The sequence below is a fragment of the Heteronotia binoei genome, chromosome 15 (genome assembly GCF_032191835.1).
Source record: "Heteronotia binoei isolate CCM8104 ecotype False Entrance Well chromosome 15, APGP_CSIRO_Hbin_v1, whole genome shotgun sequence".
NCBI classification, from domain to species: Eukaryota; Metazoa; Chordata; class Lepidosauria; order Squamata; family Gekkonidae; genus Heteronotia; species Heteronotia binoei.
This window is the reverse complement of record NC_083237.1, coordinates 61,981,818-62,008,987: the sequence shown is the minus strand read 5'-3', so window position 1 is coordinate 62,008,987 and position 27,170 is coordinate 61,981,818. Positions and strand designations below refer to the sequence as shown.

General features: G+C 47.6%; 1 protein-coding gene and 1 non-coding gene across 2 annotated transcripts in view; one reads left to right on the top strand and one right to left on the bottom strand.

Moving 5' to 3' along the window:
• DNAJC7 (DnaJ heat shock protein family (Hsp40) member C7) overlaps positions 1 to 27,170 on the top strand; it is a 70,410-nt gene that overhangs the window by 13,013 nt on the left and 30,227 nt on the right.
• On the bottom strand, positions 23,875 to 23,946 carry TRNAP-GGG (transfer RNA proline (anticodon GGG)). Its single transcript has one exon. It is a non-coding gene; the product is annotated as a tRNA-Pro (tRNA).

Genomic DNA, 27,170 nt, shown 5'->3' with positions numbered 1-27,170 from the left:
CCTTCCTTCCTTCCTTCCTTCCTTCCTTCCTTCCTTCCTTCCTTCCTTCCTTCCTTCCTTCCCTCAGACGTCTGACATTCATGTCTTGCGGCTCTCAAACATCTGAAGTTTATTCTATGTGGCTGTTACGTTAAGCAAGTTGGTCACCCCTGACCTGGACTATGATGTGCTTGTATTGTGATAGACAGCAGTGTAGACAACCGTGAGCCTTTGACTCTTGGACTGCAGGTTTGTGCCATCTAGCACTGGTCTTGCAAACAGATAAGCTAGTTTTTTGTTGGGGTTTTTTTTTGGGGGGGGGGGGAGGTCTGCTGTGTGATGTTAGAGCTCAGGGTCAGATGGGTTTTGTTTGGAGAGCCAGTTTGGTGTAGTAGTTAAGTGTGGCAGGACTCTTATCTGGATTCTGGAGAACCGGTTTGATTCCCCACTCCTCCACTTGCAGCTGCTGGAATGTCCTTGGGTCAGCCATAGCTTTTGCAGGAGTTGTCCTTGAAAGGCAGCTGCTGGAGAGCCCTCTCAGCCCCACTCACCTAACAGGATGTCTTTTGTGGGGGAGGAAGATAAAGGAGATTGTAAGCTGCTCTGAGACTCTGATTCAGAGAGAAGGGGTGGGGTATAAATCTTCAGTCTTCTTACTTGTGTAGCACAGCCCCTGGGGACTCACAGAGTTTAGCCTTACATCACCCCGTGGCCCTTTTCACCTCTGGTTAGAGAAGGGAAGAGGGAGAGCAGAGACAGAGGAAGGTGACTTTCCTAGCAGGCTACTGGCCTGGCCCATGTGGGCACAGCTGGTTGGAAGAAGAAGATGATAAAGATATTGGATTTTATATCCCGCCCTCCACTCCGAAGAGTCTCAGAGCGGCTCACAATCCTCCTTTACCTTCCTCCCCCACAACAGACACCCTGTGAGGTGGGTGGGGGCTGGAGAGGGGCTCTCACAGCAGCTGCCCCTTTCAAGGACAACCTCTGCCAGAGCTATGGCTGACCCAGAGGCCATTCCAGCAGGTGCAAGTGGAGGAGTGGGGAATCAAAACCCGGTTCTCCCAGATAAGAGGGCTCTGGCTGACCCAAGGCCATTCCAGCAGGTGCAAGTGGAGGAGTGGGGAATCAAACCCGGTTCCTCCCAGATAGAGAGCTCTGGCTGACCCAAGGCTATTCCAGCAGGTGCAAGTGGAGGAGTGGGGAATCAAACCCAGTTCTCCCAGATAAGAGAGCTCTGGCTGACCCAAGGCCATTCCAGCAGGTGCAAGTGGAGGAGTGGGGAATCAAACCCGGTTCTCCCAGATAAGAATCCGCACACTTAACCACTACATCAAACTGGCTCTCTCTTGGTTGGGGCAATAAATAGGGAGTATCAGATCGGTAAAGCACGTGGAGCACGTGGGAGCTAAGAAAGCAGGCCTGTTATTTCTGTCACCCTGGCCAAGGTCGTCCTGAAAAAGAAGTCCGATCGTCAAGAGACACCGAGCACCCTCGGTGCTGGGGGGGGGGGGGAGCCACAGCGTGTTAATTTGAGATGGTGTCGTGTGCCGCCAAAAATATGGGTCAGGCGCCAAGAGCCGTGTCTAGAAGGAGAATCTTTTCAAGAATTTCTGGATCGAGGGGTGCTGCTAGTCCCTCCGCTCCCCATGCCATGTAGGTAGCCCCAGTTATTCGGATAGCAAGGCTTTTTTTTTTAGCAGTTCCGGCTGATGCGGTGCCAGGGGGTGTGGCCTGATATGCAAATGAGTCCCTGCTGGGCTTTTTCTTCAACGGGGACATCAGGGGTGTGGCCTAAAATACAAATGACTACCCAAAAAAGCCCTGACTGCCAGCACCAGAGGAGCTTCCCTTGGTTACTTGGGAGGGACGGTGGCTCAGTGGCAGAGCATCTGCTTGGGAAGCAGGAGGTCCCAGGTTCAATCCCCGGCATCTCCAAAAAAGGGTCCAGGCAAATAGGTGTGAAAAACCTCCGCTTGAGACCCTGGAGAGCCATGAATGGGGCTGTGGCTCAGTGGCAGAGCATCTGCTTGGGAAGCAGGAGGTCCCAGGTTCAATCCCCGGCATCTCCCAAAAAGGGTCCAGGCAAATAGGGGTGAAAATCCTCACCTTGAGACCCTGGAGACCCATGAATGGGGCTGTGGCTCAGTGGCAGAGCATCTGCTTGGGAAGCAGGAGGTCCCAGGTTCAATCCCCAGCATCTCCAAAAAAGGGTCCAGGCAAATAGGTGTGAAAAACCTCCGCTTGAGACCCTGGAGAGCCACTGGCAGTCAGGGGAGGGACGGTGGCTCAGTGGCAGAGCATCTGCTTGGGAAGCAAGAGGTCCCAGGTTCAATCCCCGGCATCTCCAAAAAAGGGCCCAGGCAAATAGGTGTGAAAAACCTCCGCTTGAGACCCTGGAGAGTCATGAATGGGGCTGTGGCTCAGTGGCAGAGCATCTGCTTGGGAAGCAGAAGGTCCCAGGTTCAATCCCCGGCATCTCCAAAAAAGGGTCCAGGCAAATAGGTGTGAAAAACCTCCGCTTGAGACCCTGGAGAGCCACTGGCAGTCAGGGGAGGGACGGTGGCTCAGTGGCAGAGCATCTGCTTGGGAAGCAAGCGGTCCCAGGTTCAATCCCCGGCATCTCCAAAAAAGGGTCCACGCAAATAGGTGTGAAAAACCTCCGCTTGAGACCCTGGAGAGCCATGAATGGGGCTGTGGCTCAGTGGCAGAGCATCTGCTTGGGAAGCAGAAGGTCCCAGGTTCAATCCCCGGCATCTCCAAAAAAGGGTCCAGGCAAATAGGTGTGGAAAACCTCCGCTTGAGACCCTGGAGAGCCATGAATGGGGCTGTGGCTCAGTGGCAGAGCATCTGCTTGGGAAGCAGAAGGTCCCAGGTTCAATACCCGGCATCTCCCAAAAAGGGTCCAGGCAAATAGGCGTGAAAATCCTCACCTTGAGACCCTGGAGAGCCGCTGCCAGTCTGAGAAGACAAGACTGACTTTGATGGACCCAGGGACTGATTCAGTATAAGGCAGCTTCATATGTTCATATGTTCACAAGGAATGATGGCAACTTTAAGGGAGGGATGGTGGCTCAGTGGTAGAGCATCTGCTTGGGAAGCAGGAGGTCCCAGGTTCAATCCCCGGCATCTCCAAAAAAGAGTCCAGGCAAATAGGTGTGAAAAACCTCCGCTTGAGACCCTGGAGAGCCGCTGCCAGTCTGAGAAGACAATACTGACTTTGCTGGACCAAGGGTCTGACTCAGTAGAAGGCAGCTTCATATGTTAGGGGAGGGACGGTGGCTCAGTGGCAGAGCATCTGCTTGGGAAGCAGAAGGTCCCAGGTTCAATCCCTGGCATCTCCAAAAAAGGGTCCAGGCAAATAGGTGTGAAAAGCCTCAGCTTGAGACCCTGGAGAGCCGCTGCCAGTCTGAGAAGACAAGACTGACTTTGATGGACCAAGAGTCTGATTCAGTAGAAGGCAGCTTCATATGTTCATACTTGGGTAAAGAATTGCCCCCCACCTTAAAATCTGCTGTGTTGCTGTCTCGTGTGTGTCCTGATAGTTCTTGAGAGCCAGCGTGGTGTGCTGGTGAAGAGTGGCCACACTGTGATCTGGAGGACGGGGTTCGATTCCCCATTCCCCCCCCCTTTGAAGCCTGCTGGGGGATGTTGGGCCAATCCCAGTTCACTCCGAACTATCTCAGCCCCAGCCACTTGCTAAGGTTCCTGTTGTGGGGAGAGGAAAGGAAGGTGATTGTAAAGATGGTTTGAGACTCCTTCAGGTAAAGAAGTGCAGGGTATGAAAACCTTCTTCCGTCCACCCTGACTATAGAGGAAGGGTGTCAAACATTCGGCCCAGGGGCCGAATCAGGCCCTCGGAGGGCTCCTATCAGGCCCCCGAGCAACTGGCTGTCATCTGCTTCCTTCTGCATCACGACTTGCTTTGCAGGGCTTGCTCAATCACACAGGAGCTACAGAGCAAAACCTCGATTTTCTGCATTGGCTGAGTCTCCTCCCCCTCCTGGTCCCCTGGGGAAGGAAGGAAAGAGCCGGAGCTTCCTTTGCCCGGTTCCCTGGATCCCATGGGTGAAATACAAAGGAAGCACCTTTTAGACCAACAAGTGCGAATGTTTTAAGCATGTTTTAATTTAAAAAAACAAAAAAAAACACTTCAGTCGTGTTTGTCTGCGTCCTTTTAAAAGTTTATGTCTCTGCTACCTAACCTTAAACAGGTACACACGTGGCCCGGCCAAACGAGTTCGACACCCCTGCTATAGAGCTTTCCTGTCTATTGTGTTTCATCCTGTAGTGGTTCAAAGGAAGAGCAGCATGGCGTTTATAGGAGCAGTGTCTGGAAGGAGAATCTTTCCAGGAATTTCTGCAGACTCTTGACAGCGTGATAGGAGCAGCTCTTCAAGCCGCTACAGTGAGACATGTGTTATAATGCAGCATTCCCCCCCCCCTAAGCTGAAATAGTGTGAGCCAGCGCACAGTTTCTTTAGCCTCCGGCTCACACATTTTGTCTTTGCTCGGGAAGGATGGCCCCCAGAGCCAAACTAATTGACGCAGTAGCCAAACGGCTCGCTCACAACCGTTAGGCCAGCAATTCACAAAGTAGAATTTTTGCCAGATAGATGTTGGAAATGTAAAAAACATGAAGGTTCTTTCTACCACATGTGGTGGACTTGTGAAAGAGCGAAAAAGTATTGGCAGATGATTCAACGAGAGATTTCTAAGATCTTGGGATACGAATTTAACAAAGTTGCAGAGACTTTTCTGTTGGATTACAAATGGAAAAATTTCCAAAAGAAGATAGAACTTTAATCTGGTACTTGCTCTCAGCTGCTAGGACATCGTATGCACAGTTGTGGAAGCAAGAAAAAATACCAGAGAAATGGGATTGGATTGTAAAAGTTATGACATGGAGTGAAATGGACAAGTTAACAAGAACCTTAAGAGACTATGATTTAGAAGTATTTAAGAGGGAGTGGGAAAAGTTCAGAAGATACGTAGAAAAAGAGTGGAAAATAAAAGGACATTGGACAATTTTTGATAATGACTAAGTATAAGAGGGAGGAGGATATTAATTTTGGTTCTTATTAATTAAGGGTACCTTTAATATTAAGATTTTAAGTATATAACACCGGCGGGGGTCAAGTAACGGGGGGAGGGGTGGGTAGAAAGTAATATATGGGATAGATAAAAAAAGTAATTATTAATGATGTAAGAAATTGAAATTTATTACTATATGTTACTAATAAAATTATTTGAAAATAAAAACAAAAGTAGAATTTTTGCTCCCAAGACTCCACAGCTTAGAGGGAGCATCGGTTATAGGGGATATTCCGCTGGGGACCGAAATCAGGTTGTGAGCAGAGCTTAGGACTGCAGCACTGCAGCTTTAACACTCTGCGCCACGGGACTCTTAACTTGAACATCAGAGACGTGATTAAACGTTAAAAGAGACCGCGTAGGACGGTTTCTGCAATCAGCAAAATAATCCAGACCGTTCGTGCTCTCCAAAGCAGAGTTCCGACCTTCTGAGTCCATTCAAGTCAGGCTTGCTGGGTGTTTAGCAGCACGTGGCCGGCGTCACCGTGCTTGTGGAATTCTCTATGACACAAATAGAAGGTCTGAGCAATTTTGGCAGTAAGAGAGAGTGCAGTCATGCCTATTCTGTGACTTGTTGGCACATGACAGAGTTCAGGTGCTTTCAAAACGACGTCATTCATTTTACCTGTAAGCAGAGGTCATCTGCTTGTTTCCCCTTACCATGCTTTAGTATTGCTTTTTAAAAAGGTAAAGGTGCAAGCGCCAGTCGTTTCCGACTGTTTTCACGGCAGACTTTTTACGGGGTGGTTTGCCATTGCCTTCCCCAGTCATCTACACCTTCCCCCCAGCAAGCTGGGTGCTCATTTTACCAACCTCGGAAAGATGGAAAGCTGAGTCAACCTCGAGCCGGCTACCTGAAAACCCAGCTTCCGCCAGGGTCGAACTCAGGTCGTGAGCAGAGTGTGGACTGCAGCGCTGCAGCTTCCCCACTCTGCACCACGGGGCTCTTGGTATTGTTACTGTGGGATAATTTCACCAGCGTAGCAAGTGTTGTGAGGCGTTGAATTAAGTTTGCACATTGCGTTCAGACTTGCCAAATGTTAAAGTGTGGATCGGTGTTCGTAATGCAAGCTAATAGTGCCTGGGGAGGGGGAACCGCTGCGTGCCTGAATGACTGATGGGCATTGTTTCTAACGCTTGATACACAATGACAAATCGAATGGGCTTTTGCCGTGTATTTAGTGAGTCATTCGGCCAGATTGCTTGTAGTGGGACAGTTCCTTCGGTTACGGTTCGAGCCATCTCTCCAGCACTTCCGAGTACCATTTTTGCATGTCGCAGGGTAAATATGTTTGTCTAGGATTCCAAAGTCCAAGTCAGGAAATTCCTGCAGATTTGGGGGGTGGAGCTTTGGGAGGGCAGGGATCTCAGCTGGATTTAATGTCGTAGAGTCCACCCGGCCTCCTAAGGAGCTGTTGTCTTCAGGAGGCCGGTCTCTGGAGATCTGTTGTAATTCTGGGAGATCCCCAGGCTCCCTGGAGCTTTGGCGACCAGAGTGAGATCCACAGATAGACGTGGCAAGGAGAGAAGCAAAGCTTCCGCATCGACTGTCTAGGCACTGCTTGCAAAAGAATTCTTAATAAAGTGCAGACGATGGACAATAGGGAACCTGTATGGGAAGGGAAGTGCAAGAGTTTGAAACAATTGGATCGTCTGGAAGTGTATAGATCAGGGGTGGCCAAACCGTGGCTCCACCACCACATTATCTGACTTGGAGAAGATATTTCTCTCTCTAAATCACTTCTCCAAGCCGGGCCAGCTGGCAGCTTGGAGAATGCATTGAAAGTTAAAGTTGCATTCTTTCCACCCCTCCCTCCCTCCCTCCCTCCCTCCCTCCTTCCTTCCTTCCTTCCTTCCTTCCTTCCTTCCTTCCTTCCTTCCTTCCTTCCTTCCTTCCTTCCTTCCTTCCTTCCTTCCTTCCTTCCTTCCTTCCTTCCTTCCTTCCTTCCTCCCTCCCCTCCCCTCCCCTCCCCTCCCCTCCCCTCCCCTCCCCTCCCCTCCCTCAAATATCTGACTTTCATGTCTTATGGCTTTCAGACATCTGATGTTTATTCTACATGGCTCTTACGTTAAGCACGTTTGGCTACCCTTGATATAGACAGTCATTAGAGCAGGGGTCCTCAAACTACGGCCCGTGGGCCAGATGCGGCCCGCTGAGGACGTTTATGCGGCCCGCCGGGTTATGGCAAAATTAGACCGGAAATGACGTTCGACCTAAACTTGCGTTAGCAACGCACACTTCCGGCACTGGGCTGAGGCGGCGGAGACAGAGTGTGAGGTGATACCGAGGTGAGGTGAGTTCCCAGGCCGGGGTGTGTGGTGTGGGGAAGGGAGAGAGATGCAGAAGAAGGAGAACTGACGGCCCGCGGCCTTGTACAGTAACGGCAGTCCGGCCCTCCAACAGTCTGAGGGACAGTGAACTGGCCCCCTATTTTAAAAGTTTGAGGACCCCTGCATTAGAGGTTGGATAAAGCCCTCTTGGGTGAAAACGAGGTCTAAACGTCCCGGGAGGCCCGTTTAGCTTGTACAGAGAATATTGGGAATTTACTGCACATTTGGAGAATCGTTTGGCCTGGAACGCGTTCTTTTTGTGTCCTGAGATTCATCTGAAATTCTTCACACGGCAGGAGAAGTGGACAGTCACCCTAGAAAGAAAAGAGACTGGACTCACCTGTTGAATTGTGAATGTTTATAAGAACTGGCTGTTGCTTTCTCTTTTAAAAATATTGTTTTGTTTGTATGAAAGTATATTGTGACCCAATAATAGAGACTTAAGATTTTTCTTAAGAGCCAGTTTGGTGAAGTGGTTAAGTGTGCGGACTCTTACCTGGGAGAACCGGGTTTGATTCCCCACTCCTCCACTTGCACCTGCTGGGATGGCCCTGGGTCAGCCAGAGCTCTCGTAGGAGTTGTCCTTGAAAGGGCAGCTGCTGTAAGAGTTCTCTCAGCCTGACCTACCTCACAGGGTGTCTGTTGTGTGTGTGGGGGGGGCGGGATGTAAAGGAGATTGTGACCACTCTGAGATTCAGAGTATATGGCGGGATATAAATCCAATATCATTGTAGTCAGGCAGGATCTCAAAACGATTGGAGGTTGGGATTTGTGCAGAGTAAAAGTCTCCAATTCTCTTTTGCTTAGGAGGAGGTAATGAAGGTTCCTCTTAGTCTCTTCTACGCTTAGACACACCCATATTAGTCTCAAAATGTAATAGCAAAAAGTAACTGCTTTATTTCCTTGGCTCAGGCCGATATTAAACCGCTTCTGCTTCTTCTACCATGTCTGTCGTCTGTACTTTATTAAGAAATGTTTGTCAGCAGTGCTTACACGGTATACACGGAAGTTTTGCTTCTCTCTTTGCCCCATGTGGAGGTTGGCAGCCTGATGCGTGCCCGTTGCCTGGCCACGCCTGTAACATATGGAGGGGAAGAGTGGGGTTCAAAAGCACACGGCGCTTAGAGCCAAGGAGCCACGGTTCGTTGAGGATCCCAGGTGAAATGGCCCTGTGGTCCGTTAACGTAAGGCCGTTCTGCCAGGCAGTCTGTCCCCAGATGTAGCAAATCCTGGCGCGCTCCGGAAGCTCGGCTGATGCGTGCCCGTTGCCTGGCCACGCCTGTAACATATGGGAAGGGGAAGAGTGGGGTTCAAAAGAACACGGCGCTTAGAGCCAAGGATCCACGGTTCGTTGAGGATCCCAGGTGAAATGGCCTTGTGGTCCGTTAACGTAAGGCCGTTCTGCCAGGCAGCCTGTCCCCAGATGTAGCAAATCCTGGCGCGCTCCGGAAGCTCGGCTGATGCGTGCCCGTTGCCTGGCCACGCCTGTAACATATGGGAAGGGGAAGAGTGGGGTTCAAAAGCACACGGCGCTTAGAGCCAAGGAGCCACGGTTCGTTGAGGATCCCAGGTGAAATGGCCCTGTGGTCCGTTAACGTAAGGCCGTTCTGCCAGGCAGTCTGTCCCCAGATGTAGCAAATCCTGGCGCGCTCCGGAAGCTCAGCTGAGGCTCGGCTGTGGTGGGAGACCCTTCCTGTGGAGGCCTCTCTTATTGTTGAAAGCAGTGGTTTCCAGGCTCCCAGCTTCCTGTGTACTCTAGCAGCCAGGCTGTGATCTCTGAACCCTCTTTCCCCTAACAGGATAGGGATGTGGGCTTGGCTGGCGGCGGTGGCGAAGAGCTGCCCTATTTCCCAGCTGTTGTGCAAAATGCATTTAGTAGCCTGACACCCGCTGTAGGGCCCGTCTCCAGAGGAGAACGCTGCGGTTCCTTTTTCAGCGGAAGAATCTTTGCTAAGGAATTCCTCTGGGCAGACTTAACATAGTAAGGGACGGCACTTCTCGGGAATCGAATAGTTCGGCTTCGTGGATAAGGAAACCACACCTGCAGCCAAGATTCAATAAAAAGATCTTGAGCTGGTCGCAACGATAGATCCAGGTGGGTCGCCGTGTCGATCTGTAGCAACAGATCAAAGTTGGAGTCCGGTGGTACCTTTAAGGCCAGCAGAATTTAATACTTGCTATAAGGGCAAGTAGAATCCCAGTGGAGCAGGAGCGGACTGGTAAAGCTGCAGTACTGCAGTCCGAGCTCTCTGCTCACGACCTGGGTTCAGGTGGCCGGCTCGAGGTTGACTCAGCCTTCCATCCTTCCGAGGTCGGTCAAATGAGCACCCAGCTTGCTGGAGGGGAAAGTGGAAAAGACTGGGGAAGGCAGTGGCAAACCACCCCGTAAAAAGTCTGCCGTGAAAATGTTGCGATGCGACGTCACCCCAGAGTCGGAAACGACTGGTGCTTCCACAGGGGACTGACTACCTTTATCTTTTTTTTATAAGGGCAAGTAGAATCCTATTATCACAGGCTCACAGTTTCAGGTCCTTGGGCACAACTTCTAGCAGTAGCCGTTGTGCAGCGTGTGCAAGAGGAGTCCGCAGACCTTTGTTGCCCTGGCGGCATTGGCTCTTCTGCGCCTTTCCGGAATGGATGTGTTCTCTGTCCCCTCACTGGACACCAGGGGGCACCATGGCACAGATAAATATTTCTCCAGGGCGCCACAATAACCCGCATTGTGTGCCGATTTAGCCTGCGGTTGTCTCATTGGGGGGCTGGAAAAGATGTGTGGATCAGCTCCAGACAACCCTTTCCATCAATACCCATCCTCTTGCCTGCAAAGATTCATGCGCCCGGTGCATTAACTTGGCATTGCATTTTCTCTGCAGTGAGGGAGCTGGCCTGTGGTCCGTGCAGGGGAACATCTGAGGAGCCAAGGAGAAAAAAAAGACATTCAAGGCTGATAGCCAGTAGGAGGTCCCAGGCAGGAAGCAGAGAAATTCCTTTTTTGAACAGGGGCTTCTCAGAGGGGTCTCGGTCAAGTTTTGGTGGACAGAAAAGTTGTGTGTGCCGTCGAGGACTGTGGCTTTCGGTAGATAGATCCGGGGGGGCGGCCGTGTTGGTCTGAAGCAGTAGAACAACGTAGGAGTCCCGTAGCACCTTTAAGACCAAGTTTTATTCGGGACGTAAGCTTTCGTGTGCATGCGCACTTCATCAGACAATGGAACTGGTACAGTGAGCGGAGCTACATATAGCTGGTGGGCGGTGGTTAAGAATGCAAAGTGGTACAAAGTTAGAATGCAATGGCAAAATTCTCTCAGTTAATTTCACTATTTTGCCGTTGGATTCTAACTTTGTGCCACTTTGCATGTTTAACCTCCGCCCACCGGCTATATGTAGCTCCACTCACTGTACCCCATTCCGTTGTCTGGTGAAGGATGAAGAAGATGATGAAGAAGATATTGGATTTATATCCCGCCCTCCACTCTGAATTTCAGAGCGGCTCACAATCTCCTTTCCCTTCCTCCCCCACAACAGACACCCTGTGAGGTAGATGAAAATATTGGATTTGTATCCCACCCTCCACTCCGAAGAGTCTCAGAGCGGCTCACAATCTCCTTTACCTTCCTCCCCCACAACAGACACCCTGTGAGGTAGATGAAGATATTGGATTTATATCCCGCCCTCCACTCCAAAGAGTCTCAGAGCGGCTCACAATCTCCTTTCCGTTCCTCCCCCACAACAGACATCCTGTGAGGTAGATGAAGATATTGGATTTATATCCCGCCCTCCACTCCGAAGAGTCTCAGAGGGGCTCACAATCTCCTTTACCTTCCTCCCCCACAACAGACACCCTGTGAGGTAGATGAAGATATTGGATTTATATCCCGCCCTCCACTCCGAAGAGTCTCAGAGCGGCTCACAATCTCCTTTACCTTCCTCCCCCACAACAGACACCCTGTGAGGTAGATGAAGATATTGGATTTATATCCCGCCCTCCACTCCAAAGAGTCTCAGAGCGGCTCACAATCTCCTTTCCCTTCCTCCCCCACAACAGACACCTTGTGAGGTGGGTGGGGCTGAGAGAGCCCTCACAGCAGCCGCCCTTTCAAGGACAACCTCTGCCAGAGCTCTGGCTGACCCAAGGCCATTCCAGCAGGTGCAAGTGGAGGAGTGGGGAATCAAACCCGGTTCTCCCAGATAAGAATCTGCACACTTGACCACTACGCCGAACTGCATGTATACGAAAGCTTACATTCCGAATAAAATGTTCTTGGTCTTAAAGGTTCTACTGGACTCCTACTTTGTCCAGTGACTTTCAGTGTTCAGGGAACTTTTGTTCATACTGATTTGTCTGCAGAGGCACTGATATGCATCACACAGGATTCTGGAACATATTCTAGATCAGTGTTTCCTAATCTGTGGGTCTGGACCCAAAAGTGAGCTGCTAAACTTCTGAAAGTGGGCTGTGGACCAGCCCTCCCCTAATGGCCACTCTTGCCCTTTCCACTGCGCTCTCTTGAATTTTGGAGACCGAGATCTGACCCTGGAGATAGCATCTTCCTTCCCCCCCCCCCCCTCTTCCCTGCATATACATGTTGATCAAGGAATGGAGGTCCTCGTGGTTACTAGAGTGAGTTTCTTTAGAATCTTATGGGGAGGAATTAAAGGGAGTAACAGAGAAGGAGAAGGTGGAATGAAACGTCCACATGCAGAGGTTGTGTATGTCAGAATGCCGCTTACTTGAGATTCATAGTGGAAGCAGCTGTCGCCCTTTGTGTTTTAACAATTTATTAATAACATATGGTTACAATATTTAATTGTCTCTTTTCTATACTAACCCATATGATATTTCAACCCCCCCTCCTTCCAATATTTGACTTCCCCGAAGTTATAAATTTAAATTCAATTATAAAGGTACCGCTAACCAATCAAAGTTCAATACTTTTCTTTTCTCATTACTATTAAAAAATTGTCCAGTGTCTTTTTTACATTCCACTCTTTCTCCATATATCCTTTAAATTTCTTCCACGCCTTTTTGAATATATCTAAATCATAGTCTCTTAAAGTTTTAGTTAATTTGTCCATCTCACTCCACGATAAAACGTTCACAATCCAATCCCATTTCTCTGGTATTTTTCCCTGTTTCCAAAGCTGCGCATACAATGTCCTAGCAGCTGAGAGCAAGTACCAAATTAAAGTCCTGTCTTCCTTTGGGAATTTTTCTAATTGTAATCCAAGCAAAAAAGTCTCTGCAGTTTTCTTAAAGTCATAATCCAAAATGTTGGAGATTTCTTGTTGTATCATCTTCCAAAACTCTTTCGCTTTTTCACAAGTCCACCACACGTGAAAGAAAGAACCTTCGTGTTTTCTACATTTCCAACATCTATCCGACATCTTCTTACTCATCCTAGCCAGCTTTTTCGGAGTCATATACCACCTATACATCATCTTAAAACAGTTCTCCTTAATACTCTGGGCAGGGCAGCTGTCGCCCTTTGTGTGATGGTTGTTGGTTTCTCAGAAACATCTGGTTAGCCGCTGCAGAAAATTGAATGCAGAGCTTGATGGGTCATAGGTCACCTAGGATGGGGAAAAAAAAACATCTCTTTGGGTTAGTTCTGGATGAGTCCCTATCCCAAGTAAATTTGGACTGGTGGGTTGGCAACTGCTGTTCTAAATCACAGGTTTGGTTCCTGCACGGAGTTGACCAGATCTCTTGGGCCTTCCTTTTGCCCTGCGTGAGCTGAGAATGTGATGTGGAACGTATCCAACACTTCCCATTACAGGAAAAGAATCACTGCAGGGCATCATTTGCACTGTCCCTTCCCTGACCAGCAGTGGCTCTCCAGGGTCTCAAGCTGAGGTTTTTCACACCTATTTGCCTGGACCCTTTTTTTTTTAGTTGGAGATGCCGGGGATTGAACCTGGGACCTGCTGCTTACCGAGCAGATGCTCTACCACTGAGCCACCGTCCCTCCCCTGCTCTCCAGGGTCTCCAGCTGAGGTTTTTCACACCTGTTTGCCTGGATCCTTTTTAGTTGGAGATGCTGGGGATTGAACCTGGGACCTTCTGCTTCCCAAGCAGATGCTCTACCACTGAGCCACCGTCCCTCCCCTGCTCTCCAGGGTCTCCAGCTGAGGTTTTTCACACCTATTTGCCTGGATGCTTTTTAGTTGGAGATGCTGGGGATTGAACCTGGGACCTTCTGCTTCCCAAGCAGATGCTCTACCACTGAGCCACCATCCCTCCCCTTGGTCCCCACATTCTGATTTCTCCAGCTTGGAATATGCCCATGAAGGCAAGTCTGTGTTCTCTTGCCTTAACACGTGCGGTCATTCTAGTTGGTGGGTGTTCCAGAGACCTTATCACCCCATCCCGTGAGCTTAATCTTGAATTTATAACATTTGCAGGCTGTGAGAGCTGAAAACATGGGATTCAGCTGGGCTGCTCTACGCTTCCTTCCTTATTTTCTAATCATAAGCGATGCTCCCTCTAAGCTGAGTTAGCGTGAGCTAGCTCACGGATCTTTAGCCTCCGGCTCACGCATTTTTGTCTTAGCTCAGGAAGAACGATCCCAGAGCACAATAATTTATGCAGGAGCTCACAACTTGAATGCCAATCGCTCCCAAAGTAGAATTTTTGCTCACAAGATTCTGCAGCTTAGAGGGGACATTGATCTTAAGTGTGTTTTGCTGTTACGCTCCCAAATTACTTTGCAGCCAAACGGAACCTCCCATCGTTCCGTTAAGAGCCCACAGTGCCGCACAAAAGGAGCCGGGAACCGCTCGCAAGCCGCGCTTTTGTCCAAAGCTCCCGTATCGTCTCTTGGTCTCCTCAAAAACGGCTTGTAAGAGTTCCATGTTTGCTGTGTGCTGGCCCATCCAGCTAGAGAGCAGCGAACGGTGGTGGAGCTTCACTTCTGCCCCCCCCCCCCCCCCCCGCCTTGGCGTTGTGGCAGCCGGTAGCGTGTGGAAATGCGCAGTAGACTCAGAGCCTGGAGGCTCCTCCCTCACCCAGCTGTGAACGGTCCCCGGAGCTTAGCTGCGGTGGGAGGAGAGACCTCTTGGGTTCTTGTTGTAACTCCATCTCTCTCCTCTCTACCCGAAGGGACGCCAACTCCTCGCCTGACAAAGGGGCTCATTCAGGAAGCAGGGTTGTATTTTTAGCCAAGCCAGATTCTTTCTCTGGCTTCAAAAGTAGCAAGTGGGGAGCGCTGCCTACATCAGCCTGCAGAATGACCTCATTCAGGCTGTGGCATCTGTTCGGGCCAGAAACAATCGCTCGTGATATCAGGAGATCAAATCCCCCCCCCCTTGTTGTGGCCATCAGTCCTTTGTAAACAAGAGCAGGACTCTTTTTAAAAAAAAAAAATCTCTTGTGTGTCTCTGTGTGTGTGCTTACTAGGGCTTTCTTTTGTAGCAGGAACTCCTTTGCAGAGAAGGGAGGGACGGTGGCTCAGTGGTAGAGCATCCGCTTGGGAAGCAGAAGGTCCCAGGTTCAATCCCCGGCATCTCCAACTAAAAAAGAGTCCAGGCAAGTAGGCGTGAAAACCCTCAGCTTGAGACCCTGGAGAGCCACTGCCTGTCAGGGACGGGACGGTGGCTCAGTGGTAGAGCATCTGCTTGGTAAGCAAAAGGTCCCAGGTTCAATCCCCGGCATCTCCAACTAAAAAAGGGTCCAGGCAAGTAGGCGTGAAAAACCTCAGCTTGAGACCCTGGAGAGCCACTGCCAGTCAGGGGAGGGACGGTGGCTCAGTGGTAGAGCCTCTGCTTGGTAAGCAGAAGGTCCCAGGTTCAATCCCCGGCATCTCCAACTAAAAAAGGGTCCAGGCAAGTAGGTGTGGAAAACCTCAGCTGGAGACCCTGGAAAGCCGCTGCCAGTCTGAGTAGACAAGACTGACTTTGATGGACCCAGGAGGGTCTGAATCAGTAGAAGGCAGCTTCATATGTTAGGGGAGGGATGGTGGCTCAGTGGTGGAGCATCTGCTTGGTGAGCAGAAGGTCCCAGGTTCAATCCCCGGCATCTCCAACTAAAAAAGTAGGCGTGAAAAACCTCAGCTTGGGACCCTGGAGAGCCGCTGCCAGTCTGAGGAGACAAGACTGACTGATGGACCCAAGGTCTGATTCAGTATAGAAGGGAGCTTCATATGTCATATGTTCATATTAGGCAAGTGTAGCCAATCCTCCTGGAGTTTGCAGTAAGCCCTGTAGGAAGAGCCCTCTTGGAGAACTGGCTACGGCGGGGCGGGGGGGAGGGGGGCCTAATGTGCAAAGGAGTTGCTGCTGCAAAAAAAGCCCTGGACTGCTTATCACAATGATGAAACCTGTCACCCACCTTTCTAGTGTTTGACCGAACTCCCGAAATGTATAGGTAATGAATGCAAAATCACACAAACAACGCTTTTCACATTGGAGCACACACAGAGAGGCTAAGGTCAAGGTAGTCCGCTGTGCAAGCACTAGTCGTTTTTGACTCTGGGGTGATGTTGCTTTCGCAACGTTTTCACGGCAGACTTTTTACAGGGTGGTTTGCCATTGCCTTCCCCAGTCATCTACGCTTTCTCCCCAGCAAGCTGGGTACTCATTTTACTGACCTCGGAAGGATGGAAAGCGGAGTCAACCTGGAGCCGGCTACCTAAACCCAGCTTCCGCCGTAATCGAACTCAGGTCGTGAGCAGAGGGCTCCGACTGCAGTACTGCAGCTTCACCGCTCTGCACCACGGGGCTCTTAACTAGAGAGGCTAAACACTAGGGTAAAGGCAAGTTTGCATTTACAAGCATTTGCCCAATAAAATACTTTTTAAAAAGTAATTTAAAATATTTAGGGTTTGTAGAATCTTTCGGGATCAAGTGCCGTGTTCCACTGGAGAAAGTTTTCCTTCCAGTAGAACACGGCACTTGATCCCGAAAGATTCTACAAACCCTAATGATGTTACCAGCCGTGAAAACCTGAAATCTTTGATAATTTAAAATAGTGTACGATATTATTCGTGACACGGCTTTTATTTTTACGGAACAATTGTTGAGAGAAGCTGCACTTTTTGAGAGTTGACTCAGAACCATGCAATAGCTTTCTGTGAGAAGTCAACCTCGGTTTGTAAGTTGTTGTTACTTTTTCAAAAGATCCTTCGTTCTTTACAATTGTTTGGCATTGGCTTTTCTCTATATTTTTTTAGGGAATGTTAGGAACCTGCCTCTCCCCTTTTACAGATGTTTATATTTTTATATGTTTTCAAGTGTGCGCTCTTTGACTGTGACTATAGGCCACTGAAGAGGGTACATAATATGTTTTGGCCTCTTGGTTTTATGTACAAAATCCTTTTTGTCTGTAGCTAATTTTTGATGAGCTAATATCATTGTAGAAGAATTGCATTTTACTGTTAATGTATTTTCTATACCTCCAGTTGTCTTAAAAAGGTAGTCCCCTGTGCAAGCACCAGTCATTTCCGATTCTGGGGTGACATTGCTTTCACAACATTTTCACGGCAGACTTTTTTACGGGGTGGTTTGCCCTTGCCTTCCCCAGTCATCTACGCTTTACCCCCTCCCCCCCCCCGCAAGCTGTTGACTCATTTTACTGACCTCGGAAGGATGGAAGGCTGAGTCACCTCGAGCCAGCTACCTAAACCCAGCTTCCTCCAGGATCGAACTCAGGTCGTGAGCAGAGCTTGGACTGCAGTACAGCAGCTTCTCAGTTCTCTGTGCGTCTAGACAAGCTGGAACAGGTCCAGAGGAGAGCGACGAAGATGGTGAGGGGACTGGAGACCAAGTCCTATGAGAAAAGGTTGAAGGAGCTGGGGATGTTTAGCCTGGAGAGGAGGAGGCTGAGAGGTGATAGGATCACCATCTTCAAGTACTTGGAGGGCTGTCATCTAGAGGATGAGGGGTCTGGAGACCAAGTCCTATGAGGAAAGGTTAAAGGAGCTGGGAATGTTTAGCCTGGAGAGGAGGCGGCTGAGAGGTGATATAATCACCATCTTCAAGTCCTTGAAGGGCTGTCATATAGAGCAGTGGTCCCCAACCTTTCTGGCGCCAGGGACCGGTTTTGTGGAAGACAATTTTCTCACAGACCTGGGGGTAGTAGTGGTGGTTTCAGGACGATACAATTGTGCACTTTATTTTTATTAGTTTGGTGTAATGTGCGGACTCTTATCTGGGAGAACCGGGTTTGATTTCCCACTCCTCTGCTTGCAGCTGCCGGAATGGTCCGGTCAGCCATAGCTCTCGCAGACATTGTCCTTGAAAGGGCAGCTTCTTGGAGAGCTCTCAGCCCCACCCACCTCACAGGGTGTCTGTTGTGGGGGAGGAAGGGAAAGGAGATTGTGAGCCGCTCTGAGATTTGGAGCAGAGGGTGGGATATAAATCCAACGTTGTCGCCTTGTTATTATTACATTGTAATATAGAATGAAATAATTATACAACTCAAGGCCAGATTGCTAACAGGCCACAGCCTGGGACCCGTCCACAGCCCGGGAGTTGGGGACCCCTGATATAGAGGATGGGGTGGGATTGTCTTCTGTGGCCCCAGAAGGTAGGGCCAGAACCAATGGGTTGAAATTAAATCAAAAGAGTTTCAGGCTCAACATTAGGAAGAGCTTCCTGACGGTTAGAGTGATTCCTCAGTGGAACAGGCTTCTTTTGGAGGTGGTGGGCTCTCCTTCCTTGCAGGTTTTTCAACAGAGGCTAGAGGGCCATCTGACAGCAATGAAGATCCTGTGAATTTAGGGGGAGGTATCTGTGAGTTTAGAGCAGTTCCTTAGTGGAACAGGCTTCCTCCTTGGGAGGTGGTGGGCTCTCCTTCCTTGGAGGTTTTTCAACAGAGGCTAGAGGGCCATCTGACAGCAATGAAGATCCTGTGAATTTAGGGGGAGGCGTTTGTGAGTTTCCTGCATTGTGCAGGAGATTGGACTAGATGACCCTGGAGGTCCCTTCTTACTCTTGGATTCTAGGATTCTTCAGGAGGTGGTGGGCTCTCCTTCCTTGGAGGTTTTTCAACAGAGGCTAGAGGGCCATCTGACAGCAATGAAGATCCTGTGAATTTAGGGGGAGGGGTTTGTGAGTTTCCTGCATTGTGCAGGGGGTTGGACTAGATGACCCTGGAGGTCCCTTCCAACTCTAGGATTCTAGGATTCTTCATGAGGTGGTGGGCTCTCCTTCCTTGGAGGTTTTTCAACAGAGGCTAAATGGCCGTCTGACAGCAATGAAGATCCTGTGAATTTAGGGGGAGGTATTTGTGAGTTTCCTGCCTTGTGCAGGGGATTGGACTAGATGACCCTGGAGGTCCCTTCCAACTCTAGGATTCTAGGATTCTTCAGGAGGTGGTGGGCTCTCCTTCCTTGGAGGTTTTTCAACAGAGGCTAAATGGCCGTCTGACAGCAATGAGGATCCTATGAATTTAGGGGGAGGGGTTTGTGAGTTTCCTGCATTGTGCAGCGGGTTGGACTAGATGACCCTGGAGGTCCCTTCCAACTCTAGGATTCTCCCCGATTTCTTGCAGATGACAAATATGCTCAGCACATGCCCACAATGATGATAATTTTAAAAATCTGGGGCCAGGAACGGGGAGAAATGTTTGCCCACGTGCAGTTGCATCATTTTTGCTCTCAGGGTGTCCTGAGCACAACTGGATCTGTATATTGCACTCTCTCTCACACACGCACACTCTCCCCCCCCCCCTCGGCCTCCCCATCCATTGGACCAAGTATAGGGAAGGGAAGAGTCTGGGCCATCATCATCTTCAGGAGCCAAGTGGATTGGCTGCCCTAAATGGGAGCTGCACATATCTTGGCTTCGACCTCAACAAGCGTGCCCCCCCCTCCCCTCCACGGAGCAGAAATGTTCTTCGGTCCCATTGTGCTCGGAGGTGATGAACTGCCCCATTCTAGTGAGAGGAGGGGGTGGCTCCCGCTGGGGCCAGAATGAGGTTAAAACCATCGTAGCACACCCCGACACAGTCCTCTTTTGTGTGGCTTTTTTTTTTCTCGTAAGGGGCTTTCCTAACATAGCTCGTATTGTCCGCTCCGCGGTGGCTTTTGCTTAGCTGTTGTTGGGGCGGGGTGGGGGGTGGGGGGGGATGCTCTGTGCTGTATTCTGGCTCTGCTGGAGAAACTAGCAAGAGAGGCATCGGCTTTGGCCGCACCAGGCAGGCTTTTCGTTCTCTTCCTCTTCCTCGTGGCCAGTTTGATTCAGCGGCAGCTGCCTAGGAAATGGAGCACCAGGCTAGCCCGAGCATGCTTTTTAATTTTATTTCCTTTCGATTTATATCCCGCCCATTCCGAACGGACTCAGGGCAGCTAACAATCAGAACGAAACCAACATCTCGGTTTCAGGTATAAAGCGATAAGACAATAAACACTTTGCAATTTAAAACGTTACAATTTAAAGTATCGGTGCTATACAGACTGTTAAAGCGTAGGCGTCTCAGATCGTACTAGACCTTCCATTTATCTGTCGATGGTCATATGAACATATGAAGCTGCCTTATACTGAATCAGACCTTTGGTCCATCAAAGTCAGTCTTGTCTTCTCAGACTGGCAGCGGCTCTCCAGGGTCTCAAGCTGAGGCTTTTTTTTTTTTTTTTTTTTTTTTTTTTTAACACGTTTATTAGATTCTTTCCATTTATACACTCTAATAACAACACATAACCAAAACTTCAATAACAACGGAGAAAAAAATCATACATAATCATACATAGGTACTTCCTTGGTGTTTCCCCTCCTTCTCCCAGAAAATTTAATTCCTTAATGGAGTGAAAACTGTAGTCTACACTTCAACCATCGCCAATTATTATTCTAATCTTCAAATGATATTAAATAAACTTCGACATTCATAAAGTTCATATAAGTTCTGTCATCATATTATTAATTATTTTCTAACCATGAATATAATTTCTCCCATTTTTCTTTAGCTTTCTCCTTCGAGTTACCCTTGATCATATTTGCTAGAATATCCATTTCTACCGTAGTCACAATTTTTTGAATTATCTCCTCTCTCGTCGGGAGCGTTTTGACTTTCCAATACTGAGCAAATAATGTTCTTGCCACCGTTATAATATATATTGCAATGAATTCGTCATCCCTTGGAATAGTATCTCTCACTAAAGATAACAGCATAAATTCTGGCTTCATAACAAAGCTAACCTTAATTATTTCCACCAAAATTTTATAAATTTCCTTCCAAAATTTTTTAGATACCTTACAAGACCACCATATGTGATAATACGTTCCTGCTTGCCTTTCACATTTCCAACATAGGGGTGGTATAGCTTTGTTGATTTTGTTTAATATGACCGGTGTTATGTGCCACCTGTAAAAAAGCTTTATAAAATTTTCTCGAAGGTTAACTGGTTTAATTATCTTAAAGTTGTTCCTCCATAAAAGCTCCCATTGGTCTAATGTAATAGTATATTTCAGATTCTTCGCCCACGTGAGCATTACACGTTTGACAATCTCCTCTTCGAGTTTCATATGTAAAAGATAATTATATACTTTCTTAATCGGTTTACCAGTTTTCGCTGTTAATATCAAATCAAAATCAAAGTTTGCTTTTGTGAATCCCTTAGTCTTATCCAAACCATATTTGGCTAAGATTTGCGTCATTGTCCACCAATCTATAGACATACCACTTAACTCTAAATCCTCCTTTTTTCTTATTTTATCATTCTCGTCTAAAAGGTCTGTATATCTTACAATCCTCTCTGGTGACCACAAATGCGGTCGCATTGTGGCCTCCGTTGGAGATATCCATCTTGGGGTTTTGTCATATATTTTTCTTCTAATTTTTGTCCAGACCTTCAACAATGATTTTCGTATTAGGTGGCTTTGAAAATACTTTTGAGGTTTTTGAACATACCACAAATTAGCATGCCATCCGGCCTGTAAATCCGCCCCTTCAATTGCAAGTACTCTTCTATCTTCTAGAGTGACCCAATCAGTCAACCATACTGCTGAACACGCCAAGTGATATATCTCAAAATCGGGGAGGCCAAGGCCTCCATTTTCCTTTTTGTCCGTTAAATTTATCCAACTTATTCTTGGTTTTTTCCCCTGCCAAATAAAATTTTTAAGTAATGCCTTTAACCTTATAAAAAAAACATCCCTCACGGCAAAATTTGCCGTTTGAAATAAAAACAAAACTTTGGGGAGTATTACCATTTTAATTAACGATATTCGCCCCATAAAAGATATATTTAGATTAGCCCATTTCTTTAATAAGCTGTCTATTTCTTTCAATAACGGTTCATAATTATCTTCATAAATTGTGCTGCATCGTTCTGATACGACTAATCCTAAATATCTTATTTTCCTAACTCTTTGGAGACCTGTTCTCTTTTCGAGTTCTAAAATTGCATTAGTGGACATATTTTTCGTAATAAATTTCGATTTCTTTATGTTAATCTTTAAGCCGGCAACTTTTCCATACTCTCGTAAGTGATTTAAAACCAAATCCGTCGATTCCAAGGGGTTTTTAATAACAAAAACCATATCATCCGCATAACTTAAAATTTTATATTTTTCACCTCTAACTTTTATACCTTCCAAATTATTATCTTGTCTGATTGTGTCCAGCAAAACTTCTAAAGTAAAAATGAACAACAACGGTGAGAGAGGACAACCTTGCCTTGTACCTTTAGTTAGTGATATTTCCTCTGTCATATCACCATTGATTATTACCCTGGCGTATTGTTTATCATAAATCGCCCTGATGTTACTTACAAATTTTTCACCGAGGTTAAATTTCTCTAAAAGTGCCAACATAAAACTCCAGTCTGCATTATCAAATGCTTTCTCCGCGTCGAGAAATAAAAATGCCAATTGCTTTTGGCTATTTTGCTCCGCATATTCCAAAAAATTAAATAACATCCTAGTGTTTGTACGTAGATACCTCCTTGGTAGAAACCCGGTTTGGTCAGAACATATAATTTCCTTTAATATCAACTTGAGTCTATTAGAGAGAATCATCGCATATATTTTATAATCAATATTTAGTAATGAGATAGGGCGATAATTCGCGATATCATCCGCTTCTTTCCCTGTTTTCGGAATAAGAACGACATTACTGTGGCACCAAGACTCAGGAATTTTAGCCCTATCCCAGACCTCGTCCATTAGCCTTTTAAATGGATCTAGCAGATTCTCTTTAAATGTTATATAGTATTCCGGAGGTATACCATCCGGACCGGCTGCCTTGTTACCTTTGATTTTATTCCACGCTTCGACTATTTCGGCCATTGTAATCGAACCCAACAATACTTTTCTCTGATCATCCGTTATTTCTCTCCCAATCTTTTCCCTAAGATATTCTCTCTGTTCGTCCTCATTTCTCTCCTCTTTGCTGTATAATCTTTTATAAAAATCTTGGACTATTACTTTCATTTCATCCAAACTAGAGGTATTCCGACCCTTTTTATCCTTTAAAGTTTTGATTATTTTCTTTTCCCTCTCTTTTCTTATCCTATAAGCTAGCCACTTACCAGGTTTGTTAGCATTTTCGAAGAAATATGCTTTAGCATACGCAATTTTTTTTTCCATCTGATCCAAATAAGCTAATTGTACTTTATGTTGTAAATTTCTAATCTCAACCCTGAGTTCCTTCAGTGTAGGATTTACTTTAAGCAACCTTTCTTTACATTTTATTAAGTCTGTCCATTTTGTGAGATTATAACTCTCCTCCCGCCACTTTTTAGCACTATAACTAATGACCAGACCTCTGAAGAAAGCTTTACTGGCTTCCCATACTATTATGTTTGATACATCTTTCTGCACATTTATCCGGAAATAGGAATTCATTTCCTCCTCTATATATTTGACGAACTTTTTATCCTTTATTATATTTGAATTCATTCTCCATCCCGCTTTCTTCCTACTATTGTTTAATATTAACGTAATAGGAGAGTGGTCGGCAATTGTGGAGGGCAAAATATCTGTTTCCCGTACCTCTTTCATTAACCCTAACGTTATCCATATTGAGTCAATCCTCGACCAGGATGCATGTCTACTAGAATAAAATGTATAATCTCGTGTCTTCGGGTTGAGAGTGCGCCAGACATCGACCAAAGCGTATTCTTCCACTAGTCTCAGAAAAATTTCTGGGAAAATATTACTCCTGTTTTTAGTCCTAGATTTCTGTTTCTGATTTGTCGAATTTATATCCCGCCCATTCCGAACGGACTCAGGGCAGCTAACAATCAGAACGAAACCAACATCTCGGTTTCAGGTATAAAGCGATAAGACAATAAACACTTTGCAATTTAAAACGTTACAATTTAAAGTATCGGTGCTATACAGACTGTTAAAGCGTAGGCGTCTCAGATCGTACTAGACCTTCCATTTATCTGTCGATGGTCATATGAACATATGAAGCTGCCTTATACTGAATCAGACCTTTGGTCCATCAAAGTCAGTCTTGTCTTCTCAGACTGGCAGCGGCTCTCCAGGGTCTCAAGCTGAGGCTTTTCACACCTATTTGCCTGGACCCTTTTTTGGAGATGCCAGGGATTGAACCTGGGACCTTCTGCTTCCCAAGCAGATGCTCTACCACTGAGCCACAGCCCCATTCATGGCTCTCCAGGGTCTCAAGCTGAGGCTTTTCACACCTATTTGCCTGGACCCTTTTTTTGGAGATGCCGGGGATTGAACCTGGGACCTTCTGCTTCCCAAGCAGATGCTCTACCACTGAGCCACCGTCCCTCCCCATTCTTCTTTTAGGCATTCAGAGTGGGAAACCAGAAACCCTTCTGGCACTCGGATGGCTGTTCAGCTTCAGGTAGCCATAGCAGAATCCTGTGGAAATCAGGATCCTTTTCCTCTTCCCACCCAACTTGTGAGCTAGCATAAATTGGAGAATCTTCTCCAGTCTCTGCGGCAGGGTTGTGGAACTCATTTGTTATGAGGACTGGCTCTGAGATAAATGAGACCTTGTCCGGCGGAGTTATAGGTGTCGTCAAATGTAATGCCAGGTGAGCGGAGATGTAAGCTTTATCAAGGACACGACAAGCGCAATTAAAGGTTTTTGTTAAAAAGTTAAAATTTAAATATGCTCAAGAGATTAGCACTCCTGCCATATTTTGTTTATTTAACGGTTTCTGATCACTGTCACCTCTTGCTCTGAATTAATTGCATCAAAATCTGGAGACAGTGTCTGTACGGTAGCAATCGTGAGTCCAGGTGTGTGTCTGTAAGCTGGAAACTTACTTTTGATTTATTGACAGGACTTTTTTTCTAGCAGGAGCTCCTTTGCATATTAGGCCACACACCCCTGATGAAGCCAGTCCTTCAAGAGCTTACAGGGCTCTTAGTACAGGGCCTACTGTACGCTCCAGGAGGATTGGCTGTATCAGGGGTGTGTGGCCTAATACGCAAAGGAGTTCCTGCTACAAAAAGAGCCCTGTTTATTGACATTCGTTCCAGAAATCTCATGGTCGTGCTTTGAGCCTAAGACCCAGAGGAAACCATGAAATGTCTGGGCATGGCGAGCTTTTGTCCATAAGTTGCTTCATGCGCTGGTCAGCCAATGGAGAAAACAGGGGCTTTGCTCTGTAGCTCCTGTGCATTTGAGCAAGCCTGGCAAAGCAAGCTGTGATTCAGAAGAAAGTAAGAGAGAGAGAAGGAAGCAGGTGACACTGAGTTGCTCATGCGCCTGATTAGGAGCCCTTCAGGGGCCTGAACTGGCCCTCGGGCCACACATCTGATGCCCCTACTCTAGTATGCTGAGGCTGCGTCGGCGGGGAGAACAGGCTATAACTCTAATAAATCAAATCAGATCATGGGCTTTTTCACACAGCCTATGTATTCCGGTATGGAAGCTGGTCAGTTACTGAACAGTAACGGGTTTCTGCTGGCATTTCAGACAGACCCGATTCAGTAACTGGCTGCTACCGGAATACTCTCACCTTTTCACACACTCCCGCGGCTGTCCCGGTAGTGAGGCGTGCCTGAGTCGTTACAAACAAAGAGCAGCTTCTTCCACTTTTCAACCCCTCCTATCGGGTTGAAATCGCTATGGGGTGCTGTGTGAAATGGCCAGTATCTAACCCGGGAGCAGTTTTCGCGCCCTTTTTTGCCCGCCGGCGCGCGCGATCTCTGGCTTTTTTTTTTTTTTTGAACGTCGGGCTAAGATCGCTATAGCGCTATAGCGACATATCACAACAGCATCACCATAGGGATTCCTGGGCTCCATTAAGATGCCAGATATCGCCACTGCTGAAACCTGGTAACTTATCTCAATAGAGCCCAGCCATCTCTATGGTGTTGCTGTTGTGATACATCGCTATAGCGATCTTAGCCCGACGTTCCCCCCCCCCCCAAAAAAAAAGCCGGAGATAGCGCGCGCCGGCAGGCAAAAACGGCTGGCGCTGGTGGAAGCGAGATAAGAGCGGAACAGTGTGAAATGGCTCGCTTCAATCACGGAACCCTAACGGAAAAAAAAAAACATGTGTCTGAAAACTCCCATCCCTGTCTCGGATTACTGCAAGCGGCACAATACCGACTCCCTTCCGGTTTCCACTGGTAAGTGTGAAAAGGGCCCATATGTGTTACCTTTACCGATAGCCCTTAAATGCATATAAGCACATGGCAAATGTTGAAGTTCTCAGCATTCCCCAAGGTACACAAACAGCCTTTCAAATTAATTTTTAATTCAAGATCTGATTTAAAATTGTTACCAAACTCTGAGCGTGCAGTAGGAGGCACCAAACGCAGTCAAGCAGCTGAGGGTGCGATAAAGGACGGGGAAGGGAAAGCTGAGGCAGAGAGAGAACTGGCCTGCTCTAATAACAGCTTGCAGTGCCTTGGAGGGGGAGATCTGGGTCAAGGGAAAATATCCATCATTCGTTCTTCCCGCAGTTCCTTACAGCACTCCCGTGTCCTTTTTTCAAATACTGAAATTCAGGGTCTGTTAGTAGGACAGTAAAACGGGGTGACGGGCGGACGTGCTGGCCAGAGTTCCCTCTAAGCTGAGTTAGCCTGCTGGCTCACAGATTTTGAGCCTCCGGCTCACACATTTTTGCCTTAGCTCTGGAAGGATGACCCCAGAGCACATTCGTTGATGCAGGAGCTCACAGCTTTAATGCCAGGAGCTCAGAAAGTAGAATTTTTTGCTCACAAGACTCTGCAGCTTAGAGGGGACATTGATGCCAGGCGCTTCTGCGTACTTGGGAGAAATCCTTGGTTTCATAACTCCTCTGCTGCCTCAAAGCGCATAGAAACGGTGTCACGCCAAAAGCATGCGAGTTGCATGAACAGAGGCCTTAGATTATGCCTGCGTTATAAGGGACTGCTTGCTTTAGGGCCACTCGGGTTTTGGGATTAGCTCTACCTTCATGGCAGCCATTTTGTGCTACCCTTCCTCAAAACCCCAACGGAACTTACATATTGAGGACCGTCCCACCCACCCCCCACTCCCGCCCTGTGTGATAACAGATCTCCCTGTTTTGTTAAAGGATATGCAAACTAGAATTTGAAAGACCTGAATTAAATCAATTTCATTTCGCCTCTTTGGGGGCAGAGGATAATCTAAATTGCCTAGATTTCAATTCAGTTCTCCTGTGCCTTTTAAATGTCCTCTGTAACTTACCCCCTCTCTGTAGAGCGTTTTACTTTAAAAAGCTGGGGCAGCTATTCGTGGCTTTTTCTTTGGGGACGCAAGCGTATAGGGCCTCGAATAGCACAAGCGAATCTCCAGCTTGCAGAGGGAAAGAAAGCTAGCAGCACACTGCATTTCTCTGCGTCAGTGCCTCTCCCCCCCCCACCCCCAAATGCAGCTCGTGGATTTGTTCTAA